The following is a 9,839-nucleotide window of genomic DNA, read 5'->3' as shown; positions in this document are numbered from 1 at the left end:
GGTTGAGTGCTGCGGGATCCGTTTCAGGCGTGTCCGGTAGTTGTCGTTAGGTGCGGCAGCTTCTCGGCGTCTGGGGCCCACGACAGTCCTGCTACGCGAGAGCCAACCGTTCTGGGCCCAGTTCTGAGCGGCTTCTTTGGAGCTGGACCTCCGCGCCTGCTGCCTGCGTGGGCTTGAAGGGCGCCTCCGCTCTTACGCCTTGGTAAGTCCCTCCCGCCTGGGGGTGTGGACTCGCCGCGGTGGGGCTCGGAAAGCAGAAGGCGTGTTTACTCCCCTCGCTTTTGGATTTTGAGTTTACCAGGGATCCTGCCTTGGGGTTCTCCCCCCTTCTCCTTAAGCACTCCCAGGGCGATCACTTGTGTTCCAGGGGCTTTCGTTACCAAGTACGTGGTGATCGCTCACAGATCTGTTTCTCCAGCCCAGACAGCTAGCTTTCCCGAGCTCCAGATCCAACTGCCTAGAAGATATCTTCAATTGGTTGTCCCAATGTTAATGTATCTTTTAATTATCTCAAGTTCTTCTCCAGACCTGCTTTTGTTCCTTTCCAGTAGTCGTTGTGTTGGTAAACGTCATCAACTACGCAGTCCTCCCGACCAGAAAACTTAAGAGTATCGTTCTAGAGACATTTTTCCTCTTCTTCCCGATCCAATTGCTCACTGGCTTCTCGCTATTTCTTTTCCAAATACCTCTTGAATCCTATTTTCTCTTTTTCCTTTCTACCACCCTAGTTCAAGCTTTCTTGGTGTCAGGCAGCCTCCAAACAATTCTATCTGCCCCGTTTTGCCTCCTTCACCATAGTGAACTTTAAAAAAACTGAAATCTAATATTGTCACTCCAAGGGCACCTCTGTTTCTATAGATTGAACTTCATTTTCCTTATGTTAGCATTCATACTTTCCGTTCTGGCCTCAGCCTACCACATCCCTTCATCTCGCATCAGCTCCGTATTCTATCCCCGCACACACCATATACTCTGAGGTACAAAGCCACATGCTGTAAATGAGTTGAGCATATTTAGAAGCCAGAATTATTGAAAATGAATAAGGTATTAGTGCCTAGATGGACTGTATAACGTCTGTATTAAAAATGGAGTCCATGATAAAAACAGCATATATGTCGTCGCTAATCTAGTGGTCAATATTAGTATCATTAAATGTCAACCAGATGTTATGTATTGCATCGAATGTAATAATACATGGACTATAAATGTTTGACTTAAATCCCAAAATTTTTTACTTAAATTCATTGAGTCTTGAGATTGAACTGTCAGTTTCCAGGAAATACAAGGTCTAGAGAAACAAATTCAATGACCTTGAGGAAACAACCATTCAAGTCCAGCTATAGGAAATTTTTCACTTCAAGTGGTCTGTCCCTTCAATAAGCCAGTGTCTTTTTATTTTTCACCTCAAGTGCTAGATTTCAAAAGACTTAAGAGACAAGAACCACATGCAGTGGTTGATCCTGGATTGGATAGTGATTTGGGAAAGCTAGCTGTAAATATATTTGGGTCGACAAAATTTGGATAAAGTTAGGTATTAGGTGAGGGGAAAACTTATTTAAATGATGCTGCTTATTTGTGAAAGCCAGCTACAAAGGATATTTTTGGGTTGACAAATTTTTAATATGATCTAGAAATTATATGAAAAAATTACTAAAATGAATAGGTAGCTATTAACTGAAAAATGCAGATTTCTGAGCAGTGTGATCTCATTGAAAAATGTATTCACGCACAGGATATGCACTGAAATATTAACAGGGTGGTGATCTCTGGGTGGTGGCAATGTGATGTTTATCTTTATTTTTTGCTTGTCTGTATTTTCTACTTTTATCTAAGGTGTGTGTACTGATTCTTCAATAAAATTTTATTTAAAAAAAATTATTTAAGATTTACAGATAGATTTGCTGTGTACAAATGAATCAAAAAAATACATGAAAGAGTAGTCACCAAAATATTAAAAGTGGTTTTGTCGGGGGATTTTTATTTTCTTCCTTATAGTTTATCTACTATTTAAATATATTAAAGTGGGTGCATATTATTTATTATTTAACTGTATAGTGTGAAAAGAAACGAAAGTATTTTGAAATAGGAAGTTCCAAAGAGGGCCTGCAACAGATCACACCTTTTTCTTGGTTTTTCCCTGGTTGATTTGGATGCAATATCCACTGAAGACATTTCAAATGACTCATTCACCAGGAATGGAGTATATGCTATTTGAATAAAGAAAAGGGAAGAGTAAAGGAAAGCTGTAGAATTATTTTTAACTTATCGAGGCTTACCCAACCCACTGCCATCGAGTCGATTCCAACTCATAGCGACCCTTGTAGGACAGAGTAGAACTGCCCTGTAAGAGTTTCCAAGGAGCGCCTGGCGGATTTGAACTGCCGTCCTCTTGGTTAACAGCCGTAGCACTTAACCACTATGCCACCAGGGTTTCCTATCAAGGCTTAAGTAATCATAATGATTGTTACCATAAATAATCATTGTTTTTGTTATGTATACATCCCATTTTCCTCCAACTACATTTTAAATTCATTAAGGACAGGGACTTCAAACATTATATTGGTTTGGCTCCGTATTTCGCTTTTCAGTGATTTTTGAATCAAATCTCAGCCCCATCTTTGAATAACATTCCAAAACAACCTTGGTCAACTGTGTCTGAAGTACCTCAAGGCAGCTCTGTTGTAGGCAATGACCCTGGAAAAGTTTTGACCTCTAGACTGGATTCTTTGTAAACGAGAAAAATCATACTATTCTCAGAGGTTTGTGGTAAAGCCGAAATGAGATCTCGTAAAAGGACCTAGCACAATCCCTGTTACACTGTTAAGTGCCGCTTTTCAAACAGCACTTGAGCAGCATTGAACGATGAGTCCTTGTTCCATCCCCGACCAGTGCTCTTTGGAGTCGTACCTCCTTTTAGGCTTAACAGGTGCTACCCAACTCAGCCCTTTCCCACCGCCTGTCCTGCTCCCGGGCCCTGGTGGCGCAGTGGTTAAGAGCTCGGCTGCTAACCAAAAGCTCCGCAGTTCGGTTCCACCAGCCGCTTCTTGAAAGCCCTATGGGGCAGTTCTACTCTACTCTATAGGGTCGATATGAGTCGGGTTTTGCGTTTGGTCCTCCTTCAGTCCCTGCCACAGTCACACTGCTGCCCGCCCAAATCCAAACACAGTCGGAGCACAACCCGACACCGTGCACCTAGGGTGCAGCCTCCGCGCAAGCGCAGAGATCCAAGGCGCTCTGAAAAAAACCCAGGCAGGGCTTCGAGGAAAGGAAGTTGCCCCCACCGCCTGTTTTCGGGCCAATGTGGCCTCTCGGCTCCGCCCCGGGCCTATGAGGCAGGGGAGAAGGCGGGGCGGAGGGCGGAAGGAGCCTTTCTCACGTGAGTGGGGGGCGGGGCGGGCGGAGGGGAGGGCGACTGGGAGGCTAAGGCGGCGGAGCCTCCGGGACGGCGAACGGCGGCGGCGGAGGAGGAAACGGCGGGTCGGGTAGGGCCGCGTTTCACCTCCTCCTCCTACTCTCCCATCCACCCCTGGGGGAGATCTTTGGACAGCTCCTACGGGAAGCCAAGCTGTCTTTTTATCCCTCGGGGCTGGGCCGGTGAGGCTGAGCTCAGCTCCCTCGACGGGCCAGATTCTGAGGGGAGCCGTGATTGGGGGGAGGGGGATCTGAGACGGAGGGGAGAGGGCGCATGCGCAGGCAGGAGTGCCCGCGGAGCCCCTGCCCAAACCGGTTCCCCCTGTCTCTGTGGGTGTTTGCTTTCCGAGTCTTCCGTATACGTCCGTTCCTCTGACCGCCCCCCCCTCCCCGTAAAGCTGGTTTGTAGCTTGGCTTTCGTGTGTTGGCCCCGGTCTTTTTTGGGAATGTGGGCGCTCGGTCCGCCTCAGTTTCCCTCCACGTCTCCCCATGGCCGTCTGGGCCTGTATCTGTGCCTTAAAGGCTGGCGTGGGCCTTAGGCTAGCTTCCTGGGCTGTGCCTAATTTGAAAGACTTGCTTTCTTTCAGTGTTAAGTGTGCTATCTTTCTTTGGTCTTTCTGTCTCATCTTCCCTGCCTGCAGTTAAAGTGTCCCCGGTATTACACTCGTCCCATCTATTTGAAGCATCTGACCCCGCCTGCCCCCAGTACCTCATTGCCGTTCTCATCGTTTGATTCTCAGTAGTCTTCAGGATACTAGGTGTTGAGCCCGAGGAGATAACCCCAGTCTTCCAGGAGTTCGCTGTCCACTGTTTCGTAGTACTTTGGCCCCACGCTTTTGTAACATCCACACTGTATTTACCACCTGCTCCTGCTCTTTTTTTTTTTTTTTTTATGCCTATGGTTACTTGCGGATTTTTTAAAAATTTATCTTGGAAGCCAATGCCCTGGGAGATCTCTTGTTAAGTAATCATCGTACTGCTGCTCCGTTAGTTTAAAATCATGTTCTAACTTGAATTTGAGATCTGTTTGGTGTTTGTCGTTTTTCATCGGGGTGCGGGGGGGCGGCTGTCAAGGACAGGGTTTCACAATGCATATGCTATTTTTATTCAAGTAAACATCTGTGTTCACGTACATGGGACTGCAGTAGTAAATCTTATTTTGTGTCTGTGTTTCCAGCTGCTTTCTTTAGGAAGAACAAAAGCCATGGAAGATGAATGGAACTGTATTTGTCATTAACCTGTTGTTTGAAAAGTAGTTTAAAAAAAAAACTGTGGTTAAGAACTCGGCTGCTAACCAAAAGGTCGGAAGTTCAAACCCACCATCCACTCCTTGGAAACCCTATGGGGCAGTTCTGCTGGGTCCTGTGGGTTGCTATGAGTCGATGGCAATGGCAATGAGTTTGGTTTTTGTTTACCAAGGAAGCACACATGCAACTTTTTTTTTTTTTTTAAACGAAAGACGTGTTGCCTTGATTTTGTGTAGGGTGATATTTTAGTCTATATGGAAGGCTTTTAAGTAGATTTATAAAAACTCAAAATGAGTAGGGGAGAAAAACCTTCATGATCTTCCTTCATAGACTTCTGTTTTCATTCATAACATTTGAGTCCATGATTGATTTGTATGTATTAGTAACATTTAAAATTCATACGTAGCTTTAGTGCAAAATATTAACTCAAATTCATATTTAAAACTGAGCTATTGCTGTGTTGTGTTACATTTCCTTTTCATAGTTTCAGTTTTATAAGTCAGTTTACGGTTAATTAACTTAAATCGTTGTCGTTAATAAGGCATATGTTTGTGGAAAGTTATCCTATCGGTTATATGCATTTTGGCATTTTTGGCATAGCGTTTTCTTAGCTGTTTACTGATACAACTGCTTAATCAGGATTAAATGTTAATATAATGGGACTCTAAAAGTGAAAACACCCGTTTCCTATCTTTTCTCCTGCATATTGAAGAAGGGTGTTATACACGTTATCTGCATGAGGGCAACATGGTTTTCCACAGTGTAATTGAACTTTACAGCCTAGATTTTTTTATTGAGTATATTTCCAGCTAAAGTAAAGCCTACTTGAAGATCTCATCATTTCACATTATTTTAACAAATGACTTTTTCTTTAAGTAAAGACTTCAGAATGATTAGTTAAATTGGTGCTGCTTTTGAGTGTCTTTATAGAACTCGTGTGCTAAAGTTCTGCCGTAGGCTGCCCATAATGTTTATGATTTTTCAGTATGATCAGATTATCATTAGACCTCTAAAGTATGTGAAATAAATGCATATCAAACTCTTATTAAATTATCTTTCTTGGAGATTGAACTAAAATATTAGTAAATTAGGGCTAATTTAATCAGAGTTCTTAAAGCACAGTCAGGGATGACATTTTGGTGCTTTATATGTAATTGGCTTGTTTTATTGGTGTACCATAGCCTGATCCTGAAGAAAGAAAACGTAAGGCAAAGGATTTAATGTATGGGTTTACCTGAAAAAACACCTTATCAGCGTAACAGCTATTTCTTTTTTTGCATAACCTGGTTTTGTTCCTCCGTACCAGTTTTGTGTTGATCCAAAATAATACAGGCATTGAAACTTTGAATGTAATCAATCCCTCTTTTGACCCTAACAGCCTTGTTTTTTCTTCATGTGCAGAGATTGTCTGAGAAATGTAGCAGCGTGTATGTCATGAACATGTTAGTTTATAGAATTTAGCATGGAAGTTTCCCTCCTCTTTTCAAATCAAGCATGATACTCAGAGATAGTCATCAGTTACTATTTAAGTGGGAATTTTTTGAAGACTCTTTTTTTGTTATAAAAGAGCTCGATAAGATCTGTCTTTTCCAAGAAGTCCCTTTTTCTGTGGATTACTAAAGAGGAAAATAAAGCCATACCTAAACCTATTCTAAAGTTCTTGTTTGACATTAAATAGTATGTATTACCTTCACTCTGAAACATGAGGAGCATATTGACATTAAAAAGTTTAATTGTATTACCTTGGCTCTAAAACGTGAGAAGCTTATCTTCTTAATTGCATGCCTGTGCTACTAAATTTTGGATTTGTAAGAATTTTTTCATTATCTCTCCAAGAGTCATTGCGTGGTTGTTATGTATCTCCAGTTAAGGTTGCATCAGCATTTGTGTTATAAACCAGTATTTGGGACCTGTAAATCCTTGTGGCAATGAATTTTTCTCCATACTAAAATCGAGCATTTCTTAAGGTACATTAACAGATTAATTTCTCTGGTAACTCTTAACATAATGTTATTAATTCTTAAAGGTTAACAATAATCTGACTTTTTAAAAACTTTCTCATTTTTTCTAATTTATACTTTCTGGTAATTATCATCAACAACGGATAGTTACAACCTGTTTTCCTGCTGACGCTCGCGTCAGAAAAAGAATTGATCTGCGGTATTTTTTTTGGGAACAAACATTTTTAAATATCATCAAGGGTAGTAAGAGACTGCATTCAAGGCTAAACTGGATTAATTCTTGGGCATTCATGTAATACTAATGGAAAGAAGTACAGGTTAATCATTTTAATATTTTTACCTGAGAGGTGATAAACTTTCTTGTGCCCTTGAAGATGTGCTGATAAACTGATTCTGGCAGCGTGAGAGTAGGAACATGTCACGTAAATCTCTTTTGCTGTGCCACACATTTTCTATGAATAGACCTCTGCTATATTTGCAGAAGAGAAATGGTTATATCCTTATTGTAGTTACCTCTTGGATTCTTTGTGAATTTAGTAAAAATCTGATTTTTGTTTAACTTCAAAAGCTAATACTTATTTAAAAAATCATCCTTTAGCGGAAATAGTCCCATTTTTTTTTTAATTTTTATTTATTTGATTATCTTTTGGTTGTGGGGAAAAAAGATCTTTTCAGATGTATTTAAAAACAGTTGTGGAATTAAGTATTTGTGAGTTTTGTATCTTCTTCTTACACAGTGCCTATTTCAGTAGTGGGAATGAAGGTGCTCAATGAATACTGTTGACTGCCAACCACCTATGCCACATACTTATCAAATGTCCTTCTATCCCTAAGTAACCATGCACCAGGGCCTTCTCATCTCAGCAGGCCCAGAAAACATGTGTCTTCTTTCAAACACTGTGGTTTGCCCATACACATTCCTCTGAAAATTAAACAGAGGTTATAGAAAAGAGAAACAATATTTATTGCATTTCTTTTAGGCCTTGGTCATCTTTTCAATGATTTGCTTGCTTGATATTCACATAGATTAAGGAGAAGTGAATGATAACAAACATTTCACATGGAAGTGTAGACAAGTTGATATTGTAAATGGAATAGATTTATTTTCTTACCTATAGATGGGAAGAAACTATATTATTTCCTAAGAAGAAGAAAAGTGTTTGGATGGTACATATTTTTACTCATATTTTTATATTTATAAAATGCTAGTGTAAATTCTGTTAGGCTTTAGGAATCTGTTCTAGAAAGTATAAAGACCAAGATACTAGGAAGATCGGAAATATAATTTGATCTCGTGAGTGAGTAGTACATTAACATTAAGCTAACGTTTTCTGTGTTCCCAGGGGTAGATTTCTATTGTGGAAATGGCATCCAAATAACAATTTAAATAATTTAGTTTTAGAGAGAGTATGTTGAGATGGCATAAAGCCAACACACCTAGAGTTTTGGAAAAAGTTAAAGTGCTGCTTCCTGGAATATCCACAGGAACTTGGGAAAACCACTTACATGGTTTTATTTTTTCAGGTGTCAAAGTATTGCACTCAAATAATCAACATCTCTTGTACCTTTCATTAGTGGGGAGAGTATCACCTTTGGGATCAGAAAGACATGGATATCCCAAGTCTTATGCTTACTTAATGTTTGACTGAAGGTAAGCTATTTAATGACTCTGAAACTCAGTTTCTTCATATGTAAAAATGGAGCTAACCATGCCTACTTAGGGGTGGTGCCAACGGTTAAGCTTTGGACCTCAAAGCCACCCAGAGGCCCCTTAGGAGACTGGCCTGGCAGAACCTGCTTCTGAAAACCCTTTGGAGCAGTTCCACTCCACACACATGGGATCCTCGTGAGTCAGAATTGACTTGACAGCAACTAACAACAACAGTAATTGTATTGAAAAGCACCTGGCTTTTTTTTCCTTTTGCTGGATTTTCGTATTCACGAAAGAGTAGAAAAGGTTCAGTCCTCAATTTACATATGAGAAAACTTAAGCCACAAAATGGTCCAGGTCACATCAAAACGGGCTAGGAGTTCAAGTCTTAGTCTGGTAATTTTTTTTCTTCTTAATACTAGATGGTTAACTTTAAAAAGTCCTAATAAAACTTGAGTACCCACTCCACTGCCGTCGAGTCGATTCCGACTCATAGCGACCCTATATGACAGAGTAGAACTGCCCCGTAGAGTTTCCAAGGAGCGCCTGGCAGATTGGAACTGCTGACCTTTTGGTTAGCAGCCGTAGCGCGTAACCACTACGCCACTGACTTGAGTACGCATGAGAAACTGAGAAATAACTGAAAACTTTGACTCTCGCTTCAGACGATTTACTATATTGATTTTGTGAATTTTATCGTGTCGGTAGGTGCTGTTGAGTCAATATCAACTGATAGTGACCCCATGTGACTGAGTAGAACTGCCTCATAGGGTTTTTTTGTCTGTAGTCTTTACTGAAGCAGATTGCCAGGTCTTTATTCCTCGGAGCCACAGGGTGAGTTTGAACCATCAACCTTATGGTTGGTAGCCAAGTGCTTAACTGTTGCACCACCAGGACTCCTTAAATTTTATCCTAGAGAACCTACAGTGTTAAAGTCAGGTTTTAAAATCTTTTTTTTTTTTTTTTCCAAATTTTTTTTTATCCTAAATTAAGGTATCTTTCTTCGTTCATCTGAAGTTGAACTAAAAGAGCCACTTAGTAGTTTAAATAATTAAATTGTCACAGGCATTGTAGGTTAAAATTTGCCTAAAAGTGACTTTCCGATAAGCTTTTTCTTGCCTTTAAGTACAGTAGGCCCAAGATGATTAAGTTTTATTTTCTTTTAAGTTTTTTAAGCTAAGCTGAAATTAATCAGAAAGCTTAAATTAATGTGGTTCTTTTAGCTCACTGAAAAAATGCCAAAGAAATAGTCCCCAGATTCAGTTGACTTAAAGGCACATCTATTGTTTAGCAATTAGTGGTGGTGGAAAGGAATTTATTTTTATAAAGACAGGATGGCTTGCCATTGAGTTTTGTTAGATTTGTCTCATGCTTCCTAGGGCTAGGCTGTGAGAAATTCACACTAAAATGAATGCTGGGAAACAAAGTTCATAGCCAGGGGGGAAAAAGCCCTGAGACTAATACTCTTAAGATTTTCATAGCTTTTTTGTACCATGATTGTTTAATTTTAAAGGGCTACAATTCCACAAGAACTGACTTGCTATACCATCTTTGAGACTTACTTCTTTT

General features: G+C 40.3%; 1 protein-coding gene across 10 annotated transcripts in view; it reads left to right on the top strand.

The window, feature by feature from the left end:
* The first annotated feature begins 2 nt into the window (after positions 1-2).
* Positions 3-9,839, top strand: part of RABGAP1 (RAB GTPase activating protein 1) — a 177,002-nt gene continuing 167,165 nt past the window's right edge. For 3 of the 10 annotated variants that reach the window (XR_002785007.2, XM_064291479.1, XM_064291480.1), the window contains exon 1: positions 3,517-8,270. The gene's annotated coding sequence lies outside the window, so the exon portion shown is untranslated. Of the gene's footprint in view, positions 203-3,396; positions 3,483-3,516; positions 8,271-9,839 lie in introns of those variants that run through there. The other 7 variants (XM_023544938.2, XM_010587642.3, XR_010323034.1 and 4 more) reach the window with 4 other exon arrangements.

The sequence above is a fragment of the Loxodonta africana genome, chromosome 9 (genome assembly GCF_030014295.1).
Source record: "Loxodonta africana isolate mLoxAfr1 chromosome 9, mLoxAfr1.hap2, whole genome shotgun sequence".
In the NCBI taxonomy this organism is placed as follows: Eukaryota; Metazoa; Chordata; class Mammalia; order Proboscidea; family Elephantidae; genus Loxodonta; species Loxodonta africana.
The sequence above is the reverse complement of the archived record's forward strand: the minus strand, read 5'-3'. Positions and strand labels throughout refer to the sequence as shown.